Raw genomic sequence first — 23,467 nt, 5'->3', positions numbered from 1 at the left:
TAAACACATTCTAACAACTACAGTTCTTCAGTCACAGTTATTACACCACATGACATACTTACACTCAAGAAAAATAGCCATTGATGAGATCTTCCTGCAAGTCACCTCCTTCCTGTACACCATTGTCATACTCACTTGACATTTCATGAGTCTCACCCGGTGGCACTGCAGGCTGCTCCTCCTCAGGGTGAGGTTGTATAGCATGCAGTGTGCTACCGTGATCTTGCACACTTTTCTGGGTGAGTAGAGGAGGGCTTCACCAGTTTGGTCCAGATAGCAAAATCTGGCCTTCAGGAGCCCAAAAGCCTGCTCCACTATGTGCCGTGCTCCTCCATTGGCCCCATTGAAGTGGACTTCCCCTGGCGTAGTTGAATTCCTTTTTGGCATCAGCAACCATGGATATTTTGAATATGCAGTCTCCTGTTTAGAAATGGGACATATTTGCAACAATTAGTTCCTCTTAACAGAACTGTGGCACCAGACATTGCACACACAGAAACAGGAAGGATGTGACCAGCTAGTCAGGCCCTTCCTAGGTGCAATTCTGTTATCAGCTGACAGATTGTGCTATTCCGTATAATGAACGAATCATGGGCTGAACCCAGATAACAGGCACAGACCTGTTAAATGCATAGGCCTGCCAAACATACAACTTGGACATTTATAATATGGAGGTTCTTTCAGTTGCAGTATACTTGTTCACTGGCCTGTGGTGGGACCACGCCAACACGTGGGACATCAATAGCCATGCAATAGGGGTGCAAAATCATAAAAGTCAACCCTCACATGGGCTAAATCCTCACTTTTGGGAAACTGGATGTAGCTGTCAATGTGTTTCAACATTGCTGAGAGGACATCCTTCAACACCAGACTGAACATAGGTTGGGACATTGCAGCAGCTAGGGTCAGTGTATGTTGGAAGGACCCTATGGCTAGGAAGTGCAATACTGACATGACTTGTGCAATAGGCGGTACTTTGATTGGATAGCTTATAGCTGGCATCAGATCTGGCTGCAACTGACAACATAAATCCACTATTGTTTGCCGATACAGATGATATAGAAGTATGACATGGTATTCTTCCATGCTCCCTAGGTCTGCCAGTGGACGGTAGGCAGATAGTTGACACATCTACCTTCTCCCTGGGTACCTATATATGATAAGAAATTAGTTCTGACATTAGTTATTGGGTCCCCAGCTACATGCATGATGATTGTCAATGACAACAAGTGACAAGACATTTTAGAAAGGATGGGCATGGCAAACAGTACACATCACTGCTCATATTAACACAAGGGTCACATGTGACCCCCATGGTTTGCCTCACATGTGTACACAACATGAATCTGGACCTAACTTCAAGATGTGCATCACAAATGCACCTCAAAATGTGACTGGATATCCTGAGCGCAAAAATGACCTTTGATGGGGGTGGACTGTGCACCACTGTAAAATTCCATCTGTGCCCTGCAACAATGTACAATGCTGTTTGAGTAGTACGACCAATATGACAAGACAGGATTTTGTGAAGCCCAATACCACATTTCAGGCCCCTGAAATGGTGGCTGCCTGACCTATTGACTGGACATTAGGAATCCCCCATGACTGCCACTGAAAGTCGTCATGGAGGTAGGCAATTGCAAATGCAGAGGAAACAGCCATAGTCTAACCTTGTTGCCAAAGGTGGTAGTGGGCCAATGGTTGTGTCTGCCTGCGGTGACGATCTCATCCGTGGTGGGTGTGACCGCCATGTTCGGAAGATTCCCTCACTTGACTCCTTACACTGCTGCTAGCAAGACCTCCACTACCGAGTTGCTGTGTATCACCTCTGGGAGTAATCATGCCTCATCCTGCAGGTAATAGGGCCCCAGCCTTCTCCCCAGAAGAACTAGAGAAGATGGTGACTGAGGTCCGACCACTGTATGGACGGTTCTATGGTGCACCAGAGGAGCAGGTAAGTGCCTCATGTGCACAATTTTGTATGTACTTCATCCTTTCCCCCCTCACAGGCTAGATTGTACCCATGTATGCCAGATTGACTACTCCTGTGCCTGTAGGTGCAGTCTGTGTGGCATCAATGAGATGTACAATGTGCAGGTGTTGTCGGTCAGTGTCATATGCTGAGTTCATCCGCATTCTGGTGTGTGTGTTTTTTGTGTTCCTATGTCCACCTTGTGCTAGATGCTCATAACTAGGTGTGGTGTGTAGGACGCTGGCCTGGTTTGTAGAGGGTATCTTGGGTACTTACACCTTACACCAGGTCAGGCTATCCCTTATTAGTGAAATGTAGTAGTGTTCTAGCAGCTTAGGCTGATAGATGTAGCTATAGCAGAGCAGCTTCGGCTTGACTAGGAGACATGCAATGCTCCTGCAATACTACTTACAGTTACACAGTACTTATACACAACTAAAGACAATACTTAGTGTTACCAAAAATAAAGGTAGTGTATTTGGGTGACAAAAGGCCAAAAATAACTTAGAAGCAATACACCTTCTGGAGGTAAGTATTATTCACAATATATACACTAGACACCAAAATAAGGTAAGTAATTAGACATAGGATAGTGCAAACAATAGGAAATGCTATAGAATGCAATGGGAGAAAATAGGTCTAGGGGTGACACAAATCATATACTAAGAAACTGGAATGCAAATCACCAATTCCCCCCTAGACAAGTGTAGTGTGTAGCGAATCACTGGGAGAGTAAGAATACAGCAAAGGTAAGTAAAATACCCCACCACAGAGCCCAGCAAAGAAGGAGTGAAGTACTGCAAGTTTCCTTAGGACACACTAAAAGTCGTGATTAGAGTTATTGCAAGAACCAAGCAAGACTGAAAACAACAAATGGTGGATTCCTGGACCTGAAGGCCTGCAAAGGAAAGAGACCAAGTCCAGACATCGGAAGAAGTTCCAGGAAGGACAGGAGCCACTGCCAACCCAGAAGGGGGTGCAAAGGAAGAGTCCCCGGTTAGACGAAGACTACAGAAATGCACCCAAGGAAGATGTCAGCGGGTTCCTGCATGATGCAATGGATGTCCCATGAAGAGATGTTGGATGCAGGCGAGTTTTGGCATTGGATTCGTCCAACAAGCCTTGGTTCCGGCAAAGTCGTGCTTTGCATCAAAATGGCACTGCCTGGAACCAGGAGAGACTTGGGGGCCTCAACTCTGCGTGAGGAGGAAGAGGGGGCTCTCAGCACTTCAGAGAGCCCTCCGTCGACCAGACAGCATCCACAGGAGTCCCAGGACATGGGGAAAAAGGAGGTGCAAAATGTGGTTGGTGCAGCACTACAAAGGATGGTCCCACGTCACCGGAGGTCAACTCAGCGAGTTGAGCATCACAGGATAGAGTGCTGGGTCCTGGGCCAGGCTGTGCACAAAGGAATTTTGCAAATAATGCACAGAGGCCTCAGGAGGTGAAGAAGATGTGGTGCATAAGGGTACTGTCGTACTCAGGGAAGGCAAGCTCTTGCCTCATCCGAATAGGGAAAGCAGGACCTCAGAAAAGTCTGTGTCAAAGGGGTCCACCACCTGCGTTCCAAGGAGCACGTTCATCACCAGAGAGAACCGGTCGTCGACTTAAAAGGTGCCTGCGTGAGCAGAGAAGTGACTCAGTCACTCCACAGGAGATTTCTTCGGTCCTTCTGGTGCAGGGTGAAGACAGGGAGTCCCCAGAGTGTGCACACCATGGAAGCTGTTACAGTTGCTGGCTGGAGCTGAAGTTGCAGAGGAAACATAGCCCTTCTGGAAACTTTGTTGTGTTACTGCGGTTCCTGGAGCAGTCTGCAGTCTATCTGAGGTCAGAGGATGAAGTAGTAGTTGCAGAGGATTCCTGCTGGAAACTTGCAAGTAGAATCTGAAGAGAAACCCACAGGAGAGGCCCTAAATAGCCCTGAGGGGGGATTGGCTACCTTATCAGGTATGGTCCTATCAGCAGGGGTCTTTGACGTCACCTGCTGGCACTGGCCACTCAGAGGCCTCACACCTTGGAGAACAAGATGGCCGAAGTCTGGGACACACTGGAGGAGCTCTGGCACCACCCCTGGGGTGGTGATGGACAGGGGAGTGGTCACTCCCCTTTCCTTTGTCCAGTTTTGCACCAGAGCAGGGACTGGGGATCCCTGAACTGGTATAGACTGGTTTATGCAAGGAGGTCACCATCTATGCCCTTCAAAGCATTTCCAGAGGTTGGGGGAGGCTACTCCTCCCCAGCCTGTTACACCTATTTCCAAAGGGAATGCTTTGTTCTGCCTTTCTGGGACTAAGCTGCTCAGACCCCAGGAAGGTAGTACCCTGTCTGTGAGGAGGCAGCAGCTGTAGCTGGATTGCAAGTCTTAGAGAGCTGGTTTGCCAGTGTTGGGGGTCTATGGTGGAGCCGCCAGGATGCATGGAATTGGCTCCCCAATACCAGATTTAGAATGGGGTGACAATTCCATGATCTTAGACACCTTACAAGGCCATATTCAGAGTTACCATTGTGAAGCTACATATAGGTATTGACCTATCTGTAGTGCACGCGTGTAATGGCATCCCCACACTCACAAAGTCCAGGGAATTGCTCCTGAACTATGTGGGGGCACCTTTGCTAGTGCAGGGGTGCCCTCACGCTTAGTAACTTTGCACCTAACATTTAGTAAATATAGGTTAGCCATATAGGTGACTTATAACTTACTTAAGTGCAGTGAAAATGGCTGTGAAATAGTGTGTGCACTATTTCACTCAGGCTGCAATTACAGTCCTGTGAAAGGGTTTGTTTGAGCTCCTTATGGATGGCAAAAGAAATGCTGCAGCCCATAAGGATCTCCTGGAACCCCAATGCCCTGGGTACCTAGGTACCATATACTAGCGATGTATAAGGGGGGGTCCAGTGTACCAATTGGAATTGGTCAATTAAGTCACTAAACTACAGTGACTAATATGGAAGCAGAGAGAGCATAAGCACTGAGGTTCTGGTTAGCAGAGCCTCTGTGACACAGTTAAACACTACTGACAACACACACATTAGGCCACAAACTATGAGCACTGAGGTCCCTGGCTAGCTGGATTCCAGTGAGACAGGCAAAACACACTGACATATAGGGTTTTCACTTTGAGCACTGAGGTCCTGGCTAGCAGTGACACAGTAAAAACACACTGACACACACTCATAAACAGGCCAAAAGTGGGGTTAACCATGCTAGAAAGAGGCTACTTTCTCACATGGTCACATTACAGCCATCCACTGACTTCTCTTTCCTCATGATTGTTGTATATGTGAGACAACATGCATGTGCATGACAGCATGAGCTGGGTATGTTTGTTGTATGAGTCAGCTGAGAGTAATGTGAGCAATGTGTATGGTGCCACAGAGATTTCAAAACACATATGTCCCTGTGCTAAACTGTTGTTTGAAAGGCATATCATGACTCACTGTGCCTTTCAGGTTGTGTCAAGCCTGCAAACCCAGATATGCCCCAGTAAAAAATTCTGAGTTGATCGTTTGACTTTGCAGGGACCTGTGCTCGTTTACAGAGACCAATGCTTGTTTGCAGAGACCAAGCTTGTTGGAATTAATGCTTGTTATAGATGAATGCTTGTTTGAGAACACGCTTTGCACAAGCCTCCAGCATCCCTATGACTCAGACTTAGTGTGGCTGAATGCAGCAGGTATTAAATCCACACCCGGCCTGAGTGAATTGTTTACTGTAAAGGTCACCGGCTGCAGAGAAGGAATCTCTGCTCCTCTGCTCTTGATCTTAACATTTTGTTCTGTCCAGAATCTTGGAGGCCGCCTCAGGAAGAAGAAAATGAACCCTTAAAAAGGCAGTAACGCACTGCACGCAATTTAAAAACATTTATTGCTAAAACTTGATACTTGCTGACTTGAAAATTTGTAAGTGAATGTTCCAAGATGTGATGCGCCAAAAAAGGCACATCTTTGCGTTTTAAAGTCATTGGGATATTCGTCGCTTGTTATGCTATAACGTTTATTGTAGTTGTTTGCATTATACCACAGAAAGTAGTTTCTTTTGAACAATTATTATGATAATGATATACTGTGAATATGTTTATGATCGCTGAGTCTAATGTGGCATTGCTATTATTGTTAGCAATGAGATGTACTGTGAATACAGTTATTATCTCTGAGTTCAAAGTGGCATTTGCATTATTTCAAATTGTTGCTGGTGATGTGGAACATTCTGTGTTTGTCACTTAAAAGAAGTTAAAGCTTATCTTTGCCATGCTCTAAATTACGCTGTGATGTAACAGTGATAAGCCGGTTGTTTATGAAGTATTGATTAACCCTATCTTTTCATAGTAATACAACGTGATCCGTAATCCTTGGTATTAACCTATGTTTTGAGTGTGATTTAAAGACTGAATTGCATTCCCCACAATATAAGCACAGTATGATTAACCCATGAATATCTGGAGAATCTAATTCCCTGAGAGTTATTGTTGCCTATGTAAATGTCTATGAGTTGAGAGAGTCAGTATCTTGGGAAATCTCATCAAGGTGAAACATGCAAGATATTCACTGAACGTCAAGGAACATCTAGTTGGGTAGGCTTAATTGAGGTGACAAGGGACAAATCTGAGATCACAGTGGGAATAGTAGTAATCAATACAGAGGGTTCAAGGCTCTTATTTAATTACAGGTAAACAACATTGTTTTCAAAAATTCCTAGAGAGACGGAGAGCCAACAAAAGTGTGAAAGGGGACCTCAACAGGTACATCTAGCTTGCACACCATAGTTTAACAGTAGAGTATAGATGGGTTATAAAATAAGAGTTTTTTGACTGATGTGTAATTTTTCATTGGAAAGACCAGCTGTTCAAGAACCATCACTAGGTGTCCGGACCCAACCCTGTGACTCGAGTGTCCCTCTCCTTCCCTCATCCATCTCCTTTCCCCCGGGATGTTGTGGTGTTGATCATGTGTATTTAAGTGGGAGAACAAATGGGGTTAGTGCCACACACATCATATGCCAAATTACTTTTGGCTATATGATGTACTGTCATGCCTGGACATGATGGGAATATAGTGTCATGCAGGTTCTGTCTGCTCAGCCTACAGAGACTAGGGCCTGTCAAATATATCTCCCGGTATGGGTCCTAGTCTAGGCTGGGGTAGAGTGACTGTGGCTATGCAATTGTGCCCACTCCCTGTAACCCAGCAGATCCTGTCATGTAGGCACTATAAGGGCTGGTGTAAAATAATGCCCAGAATGCCTCATTCCTTTGATTAGATTAGGAATGGGTACAAAGGAAAGTCATTAAGCTATTACACATGCGCATTTTGTCCTGTTGTCACATTGACACAGGTCACGTATTTCCTGTACAAGCTTATTGCATAAATGACAGTTCCAAAGTGCAGACAATGTGTTGATTCCCGGTAGGCCATGATAAGTGATTTAGTAATCTGTTCATATAGCAGAAACTGTACAAAGCATGCTTTTGTTTGTTGGATGTCATCTCTGTAGGATGGACACATACATCCAAAGGAGTGTTCTTTGGTACAGCTACATACCACAGAACCCCACACCCTAAAGTGGAATGAGTCTGCATTTGTTAGGCCACATGGACACGGAAGACACTTTCTGTACCCACCATTCCAGTCCCTCATTGTTACCCATGCGTGATGTTTGAGTTTGTACTCTAGCACTAGCCTGTAGGGACAGTATGCAGAGAGTCATCCTCAGAGTGTGAATGTATTGTTCCATTCATGCCTAAGGAGTTCACACTACACAAGCAACAGATGTGTGATGTGTCTCATTGTGGCTCACATCCCAGCCAGGTAGCTGGAGCATGGGCTAAATGATGTTAGCAAGCTTGCTTAGTCATTATAGAGCCTGATCATGGTGGTGGGTTGATCTGCAGATTGGGAAATGTATGCCTGCAGTCACTGCCATGTACTCCTTGGCTTGAATGTGTCACACTTGGAGAGAATTGACAAATAGGAAAGTTCTAGCTTGCTGTTTCTGACATGTATGTGACTCAACCATGTGTGATGAGAGTTCTGATCATAATCTCTTGATTTGTCTTTTGCATCCATGCAGGTCAACGCCTATCAAAAGAAGAGGAGGTGGAGAGCCATCACCAAGAATATGCGGACTGTGGGGATCCAGACCCAGCGGAGCGCCCACTGCAGAAAAAGGTAGGAGGACCTGAGATGCTGGGCCTGGAAGATCATGGAGGCCCATCTGGGACTGTCCTGCTAACGTGGGCGGGGTGCCCATTGGACTTTGACCCCCTAATGGCCCGCATCCTGGAGTTGGCCAATCCGGAGCTTGATGGACATTTAAAGGTAGCACAGAAGCCTCAAGGGGGTGAGTACAGGACATATTCCTGCCTGTACCATTGCCAAGTGATTGAGTTAGGTTCTGACAGCTCCCCCAGATAATTAAGGATGAGCTATGTGTCACACAGTAGATGAGAGATTATTTGTGTTGACATGTCATGTGTTGCATTCTGATGTGTCTTGCCTATTGGACCAGGCACCTAGGACACAACTGGGTGGAATCTACAAACCACTTGCTCTGCAGGGACCACATATGGCTGTGTACAGTGATCAATCATGTACTGTTTAATGTTGTAGAGGGTATAATTTCCATGCAACAGACCTTTACTCCCTAAAGTTACAGGCCAAAGGGAAGTAGGTGATGGGTCACTGTCCTCTACCATGTGTCTGGGCAATTGTGCATGTTGGCGTCACCACCCAGAAGCTAGTTTTCCTCAGCAAATTATGTGTGCTGGTGCCTCACTGCAGTCTGTAATGTAAAGGTGTCCAACATGCACGTGACAGGGCTTACATTGTTATTTGGATGCAGTTATAGGTCACTTCTTTCCCTTAATAAATGGAGATTGTCTATTGACATGATTTATGTGCCGTCACTGTTGCCAACATTCCTTGTGTCTATATGTCAGCTTGTGTTCCTTTATCTTTAAAATCATTTGTAAGCTGCAGTTTCATGAATGGTCTACCTTTGTTTATGGGATGATGTCTGTATTCCCTCACATATATGTGCACGGCAAACTGTTTATAGAAAAGGTCATTTACAATGGGGGTACATTTCATGTTGTACCACAGACAGGAGTGTGTCACCATGGTTTATTGGCTGACCCATACTGTCACCCGTCATAGCATGTCATTTGGCATGTACAACTGTAGTAGCCAAGAGGGACATGACAGGGAGACCTAGAGTTTAGAGTCACAATGTGAATATCTATGCCTTTGAGGTGGCATCAGGTGGAAAAGTACCCTGCACAAGTGTAAGGGTTAAGGTTTGTAACCTGACTGTTGCTATGTATCATGGAGTGACTTGCAGTTGTGTTGAAATCACATGTTTGGATATAGGCTTTCATCCAGAGACAGACATCTGGGTGTGCATGAGCGAAATGGGGACAGTGATGTAGCTTCCCATTGGGCAACATGTTGAAGGCCTTCTACAAGTCTTTGCAAGTTTCTGTGTCTCTCCAACATGCAATGCACTAAGGCTTCTACTGAGGCACGCAGAGTATCTCATTGTAAGGGGTGCCAGACATTAGTGGCTATAACCTGGTGCTTGTTTATTGGATTATATTAAAGACATCTCCCACTGATATCTTGCACATGATGTCTACAGTGTTCATTTCCATGCCACATGTGTGGCCCAGCTGAGCAACAGTAATACTACCTTCTTGACTCTATTCGGACAAATATTACTTGGTGAAGTGTACATTGTTGATATGTGTCAAGTATGGCATGGATACTTCCTTGTTACCTTCTTCATGATATTGTACTGTTGTCATCAACATGGCATGATTTTGTATCATCAGTACTCATTGTTGAGTCATCATATATGTGACAACGTGATGTGTGTATGACCTTGTGTGGGATCTGTGGAAATACATTTTGTATTTGCCTATTATTGTATGTCAACAGGACACTGTTGTCTGCTTCATAGGGCAAAGCATTGAGGGTGATGGTGTATCCTGATGGATGAACGGTCATTGTGATTGCACAACTTCAACAGTGCAATTGCAGTTGTCTGAGATCCTAATTTTCCTATGGACAACTGTTGACAGTTGAGATGGCATGCATGCATATGGTATGCACATATATGGGCCACTTAGGTGGAATGTGTTGCTGGGGCCAACCTGACATCATTGTAATGTGTGCTAATCACAGCTGTTGTCCAAGTGTGATCATAGACATGTGATGACTCTGTTTCTCTTTGTATTTGCAGCATTAGCACCAGCAAGCGAAGGAGATAGAGAAGAACCAAGTGGGGAAGCATCTGGCCATGGGACCTTGGGTCAAGACACCACAGACACAGGGATTCAGTGGCCTGGAGGGTAAGGGGAGTGACCTGGGGGAGACCACAACATCCTTATCTTCATTGGATTCCTCATCCAGTGGACACTCCCTAGTGGTGGTGGATCCATCCAGGCATCCCACAGTACAGTCCTTGTCTGCCACTCCCTGTTCTATCACCACCCTCCCTGTTGCTCCACAACCAGTTGGCCAAGCCCTCTCACCCAAGAGGGTGGGCGTCTCCTTTGCTGCAGGCACCTCTGCCCCAACCCTGTTACTCCAGCTGCTCTCAGTGAGGAGACTATTGACCTCCTGAAAATGATCTATGTGGGTCAGTCAGCCATTCTGAATATCATCCAGGGATTGGCAAACCAACTGCAACAAACCAAAGCATTCCTGGAAGGCTACTCATGGTGCAATGGCTGGACAACAGAGATCTTTTCAGGCTCTGGCCTCCACATTGATGTCAGCCAGTCATCCCACACCTTCCATCGCTTCTCCACTTCCCTCTTCCCAATGCAAATCCAGCCTCCCCTACCTACCCAAAACACTCAGACAGATCTGCATCCATCCACATCAACACACAAGAGGAGCACACACAAACACAAGCAGCACAAAACACACCAGAACGCAAGCAAACAACATCCAACCACAGACACAACAACAGTCACTGCTTCCTGAGACACCATCAAAACACCCAGCATCACGCACACAACATCAGGCATAACCACAGGCACAACACCAACAGTCACTAACACACCCACCACACACATCAGATCTACAGACACCACCCTAGCAGACCCCCAGACATCCACCACAGGCACCATACCCGCAGACACCACAACAACAGACGCACAGGCATCCACCACATCCTACCAACCTGTAGTCCCACCACATCAGCCACACACACATCCACCACTCCATCCCCCAGCAACTCCACTTCCCAGTCCCCAAGATCCACACACACTTTCACTTACCCACCCATCATTCACACTCCACACACAAGCATACCTCCCAGAAGCACGCACCCAGGACATCCACACCAACCCAGCATTACAACCACTCCCTTGACCTCCAAATCCCGATTCCCTTCTAATGACCATCCCATGTCCCTACAAAGGTTTTTTGTTTGACCTGGACCAGTGCCCTGTTCCATCCACCCATCTCACAGCCCCTCCCTTCTACCTCCTAGGCATCCCCTGCCCCCCTGCAAGCATCCATTCCTATCACCCCAAGAAGAAGCCCACCCCTCTCAAAAAGAACACTACCCCTCCCAAGCCCAAGCCCCTCTCCCAAATCCAACTTCCCCTGGATATCCCTGAGGTGCCTGCCTGCCCCATTGATGCCCCTTCCTGTGGAGGTTCCATGACAGTTGGGAGTCAAGTTTGAGCACAACACTGTGCTATTATTGGACTGCTTTTGGACTGGCCAGTGGCCTTTGGACTTCAAATATTTTTTGTTTATTAAAAAAAAGTGTTGTTTTGTTGGGGTATACATTTGTCCTGCATTTCCTTTTCTTCCTTCATGTTGTTCCTGAGCGACTTGTTGTAGGAAGGTAGCCTCTTTCTAGCCTTGTCACCCCCACTTTTGGCCTGTTTGTGAGTATATGTCAGGGTGTTTTTACTGTCTCACTGGGATCCTGCTAGCCAGGGCCCAGTGCTCATAGTGAAGACCTGATGTTGTCAGTGTATTTGATATGTGTCACAGGGATCCTGCTAGCCAGGACCCCAGTGCTCATAAGTTTGTGGCCTATATGTGTTCCCTGTGCGGTGCCTAACTGTATCACTGAGGCTCTGCTAACCAGAACCTCAGTGTTTATGCTCTCTCTGCTTTTAAAATTGTCACTGCAGGCTAGTGACTAATTTTACTAATTCTCATTGGCACACTGGAACACCCTTATAATTCCCTTGTATATGGTACCTAGGTACCCAGGGTATTGGGGTTCTAGGAGATCCCTATGGGCTGCAGCATTTCTTTTGCCACCCATAGGGAGGTCAGACAATTCTTACACAGGACTGCCACTGCAGCCCGAGTGAAATAACGTCCACGTTATTTCACAGCCATTTTACACTGCACTTAAGTAACTTATATCACTTGGTGAAGGTTAGGTGCAAAGTTACTTAGTTTGTGGGCACCCTGGCACTAGCCAAGGTGCCCCCACATTGTTCTGGCAAGTTCCCCGGACTTTGTGAGTACGGGGACACCATTACACGCGTGCACTACATATAGGTCACTACCTATATGTAGCGTCACAATGGTAACTCCGAACATGGCCATTTAACATGTCTAGGATCATGGAATTGTCACCCCAATACCACTCTGGTATTTGGGGGACAATTCCATGCATCCCCAGGTCTCCAGCATAGAGCCCGGGTACTGCCAAATTAACTTTCCGGGGTCTCCATTGCAGCTACTGCTGCTGCCAACCCGTCAGACAGGTTTCTGCCCCCCTGGGGCCTGGGCAGCCTGGTCCCAGGAAGGCAGAACAATGGATGTCCTCTGAGAGAGGGTGTTACACCCTCTCCCTATGGAAATAGGTGTGAAGGGCCTGGGAGGAATAGTCTCTCCTGACCTCTGGCAATGCTTTGAAGGGCATAGATGGTGCCCTCCTTGCATATGCCAGTCTACACTGGTTAAGGGATCCCCCCCAGCCCTGCTCTGGCGCGAAACTGTACACAGGAAAGGGGAGTGACCACTCCCCTGACCAGCACCTCCCAGGGGAGGCGTCCAGAGCTCCTCCAGTGTGTCCCAGACCTCTGCCATCTTGGATGCACAGGTTCGAGGGCACAATGGACAGCTCTGAGTGGCCAGTGCCAGCAGGTGACGTCTGAGACCCCTCCTGATAGGTGCTTACCTTTCTCAGTAGCCAATCCCCCTCTGTGGGCTATTTAGGGTCTCTCCTGTGGGTATCTCACCAGATAACGAATGCAAGAGCTCACCAGAGTTCCTCTGCATTTCCCTCTTCGACTTCTGCCAAGGATCGACCGCTGACTGCTCCAGGACACCTGCATAACCACAACAAAGTAGCAAGAAGATTATCAGCAACATTGTAGGGCCTCATCCTGCCGGCTTTCTCGACTGTTTCCTGGTGGTGCATGCTCTGAGGGCTGTCTGCCTTCACCCTGCACTGGAAGCCAAGAAGAAATCTCCAGTGGGTCGACTGAATCTTCCCACTGCTAACGCAGGCACGAAACTTCTGCATCACCGGTCCTCTGGATCCCCTCTCATCCTGACGAGAGTGGGGCCTGGAACAGAGGAGCTGGGTCCAAGTGTCTTCGACAGTCCAGTGGCCCTTCTGTCCAAATTTGGTGGAGGTTAGTCCTTGCGTCCCCACGCCAGACAGTAATCCTGTGTACTGTGTGAACTGCAGCTGCTTGGGCTTCTGTGCACTTTTGCAAGACTTCCTTTGTGCACAGCCTAGCCCAGGTCCCCAGCACTCCTTCCTGCATTGCCCAACTCGCTGAGTTGAACTCCGACGTCGTGGGACCCTCCTTTATGACTCTGAGTCGACCGCTGTCCTCAAATATTCTAAGTGCCTGTTCAGGTGCTTCTGCGGGTGCTACCTGCTTCTGCATGGGCTCTCTGAGTTGCTGAGCACCCCCTCTGTCTCCTCTTCCAAGGGGCGATCTCCTGGTCCTTCCTGGGCCCTAGCAGCACCCAAAATCATCAACTGCAACTGTTGCCGCTAGAAAGGCTTCTTTGCCGTCTTTCTGCATGGAAACAACTCTGCATCCTCCAGCACGCTGTGGGACATCTTCTGACCAAAGGAGAAGTTCCTGGCACCTTCCGTTGTTGCAGACTCTTTTGCTTTTTCCACCTGGAGGCAGCCCTTTTGCACCTTCATCTGGGGTTTAGTGGGCTCCTGCCCCTCCTGGACACTTGAGTGACTCTTGGACTTAGTCCCCTTCCTTTACAGGTCCTCAGGTCCTGGAATCCGTCTTCAGTGTTTTGCAGTTAGTTGTTGTCCTTGCAGAATGCCCTATCTCAACTTTACTGTCTTTCTGGGGTAGTAGGGTAACTTTACTCCTACTTTTCAGGGTCTTGGGGTGGGGTATCTTGGACACTCTTAGTGTTTTCTTACACTCCCAGCGACCCTCTACACACTACACTAGATCTGGGGTCCATTCATGGTTCGCATTCCACTTTGGAGTATATGGTTTGTGTTGCTCCTAGGCCTGTTTCTTCCTTTTGCATTCTATTGTGTTCTACATTGTTTGCACTTATTTTCTGTTACTTACCTTATTTTGGTTTGTGTGCATATAATTTGTGTATATTGCTTACCTCCTTAGGGAGTATATCCTCTGAGATACTTTTGGCATATTGTCACTAAAATAAAGTACCTTTATTTTTAGTAACTCTGAGTATTGTGTTTTCTTATGATATAGTGCTACATGATATAAGTGGTACAGTAGGAGCTTTGCATGTCTCCTAGTTCAGCCTAAGCTGCTCTGCTATAGCTACCTCTATCAGCCTAAACTGCTAGAACACCTCTACTCTACTAATAAGGGATAACTGGACCTAGCACAAGGTGTAAGTACCACAAGGTACCCACTATAAGCCAGGCCAGCCTCCTACACTTGTGTGGTGTGGCTACAGGTGTGTATGTTTGAGCATGCTTTCTTCTCCATTTGCTGTATCTGACTTTGTGGACAGTGCTGGTGTCCCCCAAGAGAAGGGTATATGTTGAGTGTATGGATATGGCATTGTGCACAGTTTTTATGGTATTCATCTTGTGTTGTCCATTGAGCATGTATAGTATTAGGCTTGTCCCCTGGTATGGCTTATGTGTTTATCTAATATGTGTCAGCTTGAGTTTTGTTTGTGCAGACATGGAGTGTGTTCAGTTGTGTGAGCTTTATTTGCATTTGAGTGAGCATGTGTCTATTTATCTGTATGTAGCTTGCAGCTAGTTCCTGCAGAGATATGCTCCCATCGAGTTGGAGTTGTATGTGCTTTGTTGACTTGCAATTCCACACTTTGCAGATGGGCATGACATTGGGGTCTAGTACTGTTTGGCCCAGAGACACATTCAGAGCCATTGCCTGTGCACATGTTTTAGGGGCCTGTGCAAAGTGATATGTGCCCCAGTGCAGACTCCTTCCATGAAAGCTCCTGATGTCCCCATTCCTACTGTGTAGGCATTTTTGGCAGAGTTTTCTTTGTCTATTTGTCTCTGACTATTGTATATGCCATTGCCTTTCCATTGTGCTGTGATGTGTGTGATGTGTGTGTCCACTGTAGGGCTGTTTACTGGAAGTGTTGTTTTTGTTCCATGCCACATCGATACATATGTGACGACAGTCCCTGGCCTGTGTGGAATGTGAGTTTGTGAATTATATTGGTAGATATGATGTTTTTGTGTTCTTTTTGATGTATGAGACATTGTTATGTAGCTTTAACTGTCCCTGTGCCTGAGATGTGTGGATATGTGTTTTTGTGTAGTGTTGCTGTACAGTGTGAGTGACAAGTCCAAAGGAGGCATATTGTGACTGTGAATGTGTCCATATTCATGACAATATGATTTGAACTGTGTACACGATGAGACATGTACTTGGTGCCTGTAGCGTGACCCCCCTATGATGTGGACGACGACATTACAATCCGCTGTTGATGTTAATGAGACAGGTAGGTGTGTGTACTTATGGTCGATTGTGCCCACAGCAGTGTTCACACCCCCACCCTCACCAGACGGACACCAGATAATGAAAGACACCATCCCAGGTAAGTAGGGTAAGTATAGGTAAGTATGCTTAAGTGCCATTTGGGGCCCTGACATGGGCCCCCCTGCATGGTACTGGGTGCAACGGCCATGCTCTGGGGACACTAATCCCCTGTGCTGGCCATTGGGGTGGTGGGCATGACTCCTGTCTTTTACAAGCCAGGAGTCATGTGTTATGGATGGTTGTGCGTCAAGAAATGACACTAGGCTGGTTAGCAGCATTTTTTTGGCCTCTAACCAGTCTAGCATCATTGTTTGATGTTCAACCTCCAGCTCCTCTACCGCTACCCCCACCCGGCTAGTGTCTATTATTTTGACACTAGCCCAAGCTTAGCGGCGGCTTACGCCATTCCTTGAATATGGCGCCCGGCTGGTGCTGTAGAATGGAGCAAGCCCATGTTAAATATTTTGATGCAAAACTGCTTTAGCGAATTTTTGCATCAAAAAGTATAAATATGCCCCTAAGTACTTGCCTCGGTCTGTCAGTACCTGTATCAGTATGTGCCTGGGTGTGTCAGCATCAAAGTGCGACTATGTATCAGTGGCTCAGAGACTGTTTTAATTTTTGGCTGAGTGTGTTAGTGTCTCCATCAATGTGTGCATGGGTGTGTCAGTGCCTGCATTAGTGTTTGGTTGGCTGTGTCAGTGTCAGCATCAGTGTGTGCATGGGTATGTCAGTGCCTGAATTAGTGTTTGGTTGGCTGTGTCAGTTTCTGCATCAGTTTGTGCCTGGGTGTGTCACTAACTGTATTAGTGCTTGGCTGAGTGTGTCAGTAGCTATACCAGTGTGTACCTAGGTGTCGCAGTGCCTGCATCAGTGTGTGCCTGGATGGGTTAGTGCCTGAATTAGAGTATGCTTGTGCGTATGTGGCTGTCTAAGGGATTGGCTGAGTGTATCCGTGCCTGCATCGGTGTTTGCACTGTGTGAGTGTCAGCATAACTATTTGACTGTGTGTGTCAGTAATACATCAGTCTGTGAATGGGTATATCAGTGACTGCATTAGTGTTTAGCTAGGTGTGTTGCAGTGTGTGCGTGGCTGTGTAAATAGCTGTATTAAAGTTTGGCTGGTTGAGTCAGTATCTGTATCAGTGTGTGCTTGGGCATGTCAGTGCCTGCAATGGAGTGTATCTGTGAGACAGTGGCTGTATTAGTGTTTGGCTGAGTATGTCAGTGTCTGCATCAGTGTGTGCCTGGGTATGTCAGTGGGTGCATTAGTATGTGGCTGGGAGAGTCAGAGTATGCATCAGTGTGTGCATGGGAATGTCAGTATCCACATCTAAATGTGCCTGGGTGTGTCAGTGCCTGCATCAGTGTATTTGTGGGTGTGTCAGTAGCTGCATTAGTGTCAAAGTGTATATTAGTGGATATATAAGTGATTAAGTGGGTGTCTGAATACTTTTCTTAGTGTCTTTCTCAGTGTGTCAGTTGCTGTGTAGCTATACCACTTTTGGTTTCATTAGTGCTTTTCTGAGACTGTAACTGAGTGTAGAAGTGCAGCAGGTATGCAATGTGTAACATGCACTGCAAGTTTGTCACTTTAGTTTTATAGATGCATTTATGACTTACTATATGGCTATGTGATAAAGTGTATCAGTACTTTAGTACATAAGTTAGTGACTATATAAGTGCTTCTGTGCCCTTTATCATAGAAGTCGGAAGTGGCTATGTCAGTGCAGGACTGTCTGTCTTAATACCTCTATGGGTCCCTAAATAGGTGTTAGACCTGGCATCCTTGGCGTGGTCTTCTCTAACTTTTTGCCTCTACTTCCCAGGTTGTTGCTGTGTGCTGGACTCTGATTTTGCTGTGTTGGTTACTCTGAGCACTTTACCACTGTTGACCAGTGCTAAAGTGCAAGTGCTCCCTTTGGGTGCATTAGCTTTTCCATGATTGGCATGTTTGATTTATTAGTAAGACCCTACTAAAGTGCACTAGAGGTGCCCTGGGCCTGTAAATCAAATTTTACTAGTGGGCCTGCAGCACTGGTTGTGCCACCCACATTAGTAGCCCTGTAAACATGGCTCAGACCTGCCCCTGCAGTGTCTGTGTATGCAGTTTCAAACTGCCACATCAACCTGGCAAGTGTACCCACTTGCCAAGCCAAACCTTCCCTTTTTGTACATGTAAGGTACCCCTAAGGTAGGCCCTGGGTAGCCCCATGGACAGGGTGCAGTGTATGTTAAAGGTGGGAAATGTACTGAGGTGTTTTACATGTCCTAACAGTGAAATACTGCCAAATTTGATTTTTCACTGTTGCAGCGCCTATCTCTCTCATAGGTTAACATGGGGGCTCCCTTCAAATGAGTTTCCTTTTGAGAGCAGATAGAAACATGGAGTTTGGGGTCTCTGAACTCACAATTTAAAAATATATCTTTTAGTGAAGCTTTTTTTTAGATTGTGAGTTTGAAAATGCCAGGTTTAGAAAGTGGGCATTTTCTTGCTTAAACCATTCTGTGACTCTGCCTGTTTGTTTTAGGATTCCGTGTCTGGGTCAGACTGACACTTGGGCTGCTTGTGCATCTCCACTAGACAGTGACACAAAGGGTACTGGGGAGTAATCTGCATTTCCTGATGAGCCATCTGGGCTGGGCTGGAGGGAGAAGTGGTCACTTACAGCTGAAAGGGCTGTGCCTGCCCTCACAGAAAGTAGTCTCCAACCCTCTGGTGTGTGTCTGTAACCTGCCCTGCGCAAGGCAGGATTCTGTAAATAACAGAGACTTTTCTTTGAAGTTGGGCAACTTCAAAGGCAGAGAGGTGTAGAAGTATTGGACTCAAAACCCCAGACTTCAGATTACTTGAAGGATTCAAGAGGACCCTCTGCCAGGAGAAGAGCTGAGGAGAATTGTTGCCGCTGCCTGTGACTGTGCTTTTTGGGGCTATCATGCAGTTGCTGCTTCTGCCTGTCGAAGGGGACAAAGACTGGACTTTGCTGTGCATTCCTGCTTGAGAGGTATCTCCAAGGGCTTGGACTGAGCTGCCTCCTGTTTTTGAAGCAAAGACTTCACCAACCAGTCTCTGATTCTGCACACTGTGGACTCTAGCTTGCCAGAGGGTGCCATTCCAGTCCCTGTGCCCCTGGAATTCAATTTCTGGTGCAAATCCTGTGAAACAATACCGGACGACTCTGTGCGACTTCGCTATGGGCACAGCTGCATGAAGCCTGCAACGCCACCTACACCTGGATCCGTGGACCTCACCAAGGTGCGACGACCCCACAATCAATGCAGGCCCAATGTCACTGCAGCTGCTGACGTCCACACGAACTCATGAATTGGAGCGTCGTACCCCCAACGTTCATGACAAAGAAATCCGTGGCAACACCTGTGACCCTTTGACGTGATCGCAACCCCGTGAGGTCACCCCACAGCACTGTGACTTCGCAGGACTTTGACTTTGCAGGAGGTGCCAATGGACCGGCCCCTCGCAACCGATGCTGCCTAACCTCCACCGCTCTGCAACAAGGACCCAATGCCTCTTCGTGACACCTCTGCTCCTTCGCCTGCAGCACTGGAACCAACACCCCATTGGATCCAGCGACACCTCACTCCCCAACTCTGTGCACCAGCCTGTTTTCCACATGTTTTTCTAAGGTACTGTACATGGGGGTCTGTGTGACTCCATAAACAGGGGCAGTGGTGTGGCCTTGTGGAAAACGACTGTCATGCCACGGCCTTAACATCAGATTGCAGCATTTGTGCCTCTAGGCACTATTTCTGTGTTTTTAATTTGCTAAAGTCATAACTTATTTGTGCATTTTGGATTTTTATCATATTTGGCCTTGTTGTATTTGGAAAAATATTACCTATTTTTCTAAACCGGAGTGGTGAAAACTTTGTAGTGTTATCACTAGATTACAGTGTGTGTTGGCACCCATACTTTACACCAGTGGTTCCCAACCTGTGGTCCGGGGACCCCTGGGGGTCCGCGAAGCCTTCTCAGGGGGTCCGCGAGAGCCTAGAAAATTAAAAAATATTAACAAATATTGACAAATTAGGTCCCCAGCTTCCAGTAATGACTCAGGTGGGGGTCCCCGGATTCCCATGATGATTCCGTGGGGGTCAATGGGTTCCATTAATGTTAAAGTGGGGGTCCACAGAAACCAAAAGGTTGGGAACCACTGCTTTACACAATGCCTCTGGGTTAAGCCTTTCTGATTGTGCCAAGCTACCAAGGGGGTTAGCGGGGGCTAAAGGGGTGTGTTTCTCCTTTACCCTGACTACAGTGAGGGTCTTTGATTGGCTTGGGGGCAACCTGACTGCCACCAAAGATCACATTTCTAACAATAGGTATCTAAATGCCTCTATGGATCGCCTACTGGCTGTGTTACTGAGTGTTGTGGTATCTAATTGTATGCAAAAGTGTCTCTATTTGTTTTGGGTGCATAACTAATGCCTAGTTATGCGATTAAATGTGTAAATGCCCATGTCATTGTTTGACTGCAAGTTTAAGGGCCACTATGGTTTTCAAAATATTAGTAGCTAAATTAGTTAGTAGTTTTATAACTGGATGTAAGGTCCTCTACATGCATCTGTAAGAGAATTCTTTCAGGATTAGAAAATGGCTATATCTATTTGAGTGAATCACACAAAAACTATGTGGTGCGTGTAGGAAAGTACACTCTTTTTGGCATGTTACCCCCAACTTCTGCCTAATGTCAGTGTGTTTTGACTGTGTCAATGGGATCCTGCTATTCCGGACCCCAGTGCTTATGGTTTTTGGCCAGCTTGTCTGTATGTTTCACCTTTTTTGAAAGCATGCTTGACTGTGTCACTGGAGTCCTGCTAACCATGACCCCAGTGCTCATGCTCTCTCTGTTTCTAAATTGATCACTACATACTGGTAACCCAGTATTTCACTTCAACTTGGTATACTGGTCACGCCTTACAAGTCACCAGTATATGATACCTAGGTACCCAGGGCACTGGGGTTCAGGGGGATCCCTATGGGCTGCAGCATTAATTGTTCCACCTATAGGGAGCCCATGCAAAGGCTTCTACAGGACTGCTATTGGAGCCTATGTGAAATGGTGCATGCACTATTTCACACACAGCCATTTACACTGCACCAGGTCACTTATAAGTCACCTATATGTCAGGCCTTCCAGCCCTGAAGGCTGGGTGCAAAGTATCTTTGTGTGAGGGCACCCCTGTACTAGCAGATGTGCCCCCACATCATCCAAGACCATTTTCCCATACTTCGTGAGTACGGGGACGCCATTTTATGCTGCACTGGACAAAGGTCAGTATCTATGTCCAGCTTCACAATGGTAACCCCGAATATGGCCATGTAAGGTGTCTAACAACTGAGAAATGTACCCCAATACTGATTCCAGTATTGATTGGATAATCCCATGCACTCTGGGGGCTCCACAGTTGACACCTAGTACTGCCAAACCAGCCTTCTGAGGTTTTCTAGGCAGCCCCAGCTGTTGCCACCTCACAAACAGGTTTCTGCCCTCCTGTTGCTTGTGCTGCTCAAGCCAAGGAAAGCAGAACAAAGGATTTCCTTTGGGAGAGGGGTGTTACACCCTCTCCCTTTAGAAATAGGTGTCACATGCATGGGAGGGATAGCCTCCCAGAGCCTCTGGAAATGCTTGGAAGGGAACAGATGGTGCCCTCCTTGCATAATCTACACCGGTTCAGGTTCAGTCCCTGCTCTGCCGTGAAACTGGACAAAGGAAAGGGGAGTGACCACTCCCCTGTTCATCAAAGCCCCAGGGGTGGTGCCCAGAGCTCCTCCAGAGTGTCCCTGGGGTTTGCCATCTTGAAACAGGTGACATCAAAGACCTCCCCTGATAGGTGCTTACCTGATTAGGTGACCAATCCCCCTTTCAAGGCTATTTAGGGTCTCTCCTCTGGGTGTTTCTTCTGATTCTAATTGCAAAACTCCAGAAGGAATCCTCTGCAACCTTTACTTCATCTTCTACTGATGGAACCAGAAATAAATCATCCACAAACTCTACAAACTGCAACAAAGAAGCAAAGACGACTTCTGCAACATTGTACCTTCAGCTCCTGCCAGCAACTGCAACAGTTTCCAGGTCTTGCATCCGCTGAGGACACCTTGTCTTTAGCCTGCACCAGAAGAACCAAAGGAATCTCCAGTGGAGTGACAGAGTCACTTCCCTGCTTCAGCAGGCAACTCTCTGCAGTGGCCACCGGTGGCGTGGGTCACATCTCCAGATGACTAGTTTGGAACCAGCAACACAGATGGTGGACTGAAGTGACCCTGACAGTCCCAACGTTCAGCTGTCCAACTTTGGTGGAGGTAAGAGCTTGCCTCCCCATGCAAGACAGTACCCTCAGGTCCAGCATGACTTGCAGTTGCCAAGGCTTATGTGCACCCTTCCAAGAAGTTCTTCATGCACAGCACAGCTTAGGCCCCCAGCACTCCATTCTGTGACGCACAGCTTCCTGAGTGGTTCTCCAGCAGCGTGGGATCCCTTTGTGTTGTGCCTCCAATTGCTCCTTTTTTGTCCCCTTGCTGTGGGACTCCTGTGTGTGATGCCTGGTCTACTGAGGGCTCTCTGAGTTGCTGAGATACCTCTCTGTTTCCCCCTTCTGGGCAGAGGCCACCAGGTCTCTCCTGGCCCCAGGCAGCGCCATTTTCCACTAACCGTGAGCTTTGTGTGTGCCAAGGCTCGTTGGCAGAATCCAACAATGTAAACCAGACTGCAATCATCCATCCAGCGTGGGACACCATCTGAACCAACCAAATCCATATCTGTCTTCTTGGGTGCATGACTGACTTTGTCTTCTCACCAGTGGTTTTGCTTTTGCACCTTCATCCGGGTTAGCAGGGGCTCCTGTTCTCCCTGGACTATTCAGTTCTTCTTGGACTTGGTCCCCTTCTTCCACTGGTCTTCAGGTCCAGGAATCCATTGTTGGTGTCTTGCAGTCTCTTCTGGTTCTTGCATAATCTTCTATCACAACTTCTTGTGTTTTCAGGAAACTTACTGTGATTTCCTCTTGTTTTCCTGGGCTCTGGGGTTGGGCTTATTACTTACCTTTGGTGTTTTCTTACATCCCCAGCGCCCCTCTACATACAACACTTGCCAAGGTGTCAAAAAGACTTTCGCACTCCACTATTTTAGTACATGGTTTGTGTTCCCCTAGACCCATTGCAACCCATTGTGATTTTCACTATTTGCACTGTTTTCTGACTGTGTACTAACCTGTTTTTGGATACTAGTGTATATATTTTGTATATTACTTACCTCCTAAAGGAGTATAGTCTCTATGGTATTTTTGGCATTTGTGTCACCAAAATAAGGTACCTTTATTTTTGTAACACTGAGTATTTTTTTTCATGTTTGTGAGAACTGAGTGACTACAGTGGTATTGCAAGAGCTTTGCATGTCTCCTAGTTCAGCCTTGGCTGCTTTGCTACAGCTACCACTAGACAGCCTAGCTGGAGACACTGACTAAATTTCACTAATAAGGGATAACTGGACCTGGTATAAGGTGTAAGTAC

Source organism: Pleurodeles waltl, chromosome 5 (genome assembly GCF_031143425.1).
Source record: "Pleurodeles waltl isolate 20211129_DDA chromosome 5, aPleWal1.hap1.20221129, whole genome shotgun sequence".
Classification (NCBI taxonomy): domain Eukaryota; kingdom Metazoa; phylum Chordata; class Amphibia; order Caudata; family Salamandridae; genus Pleurodeles; species Pleurodeles waltl.
The sequence above is the reverse complement of the archived record's forward strand: the minus strand, read 5'-3'. Positions refer to the sequence as shown.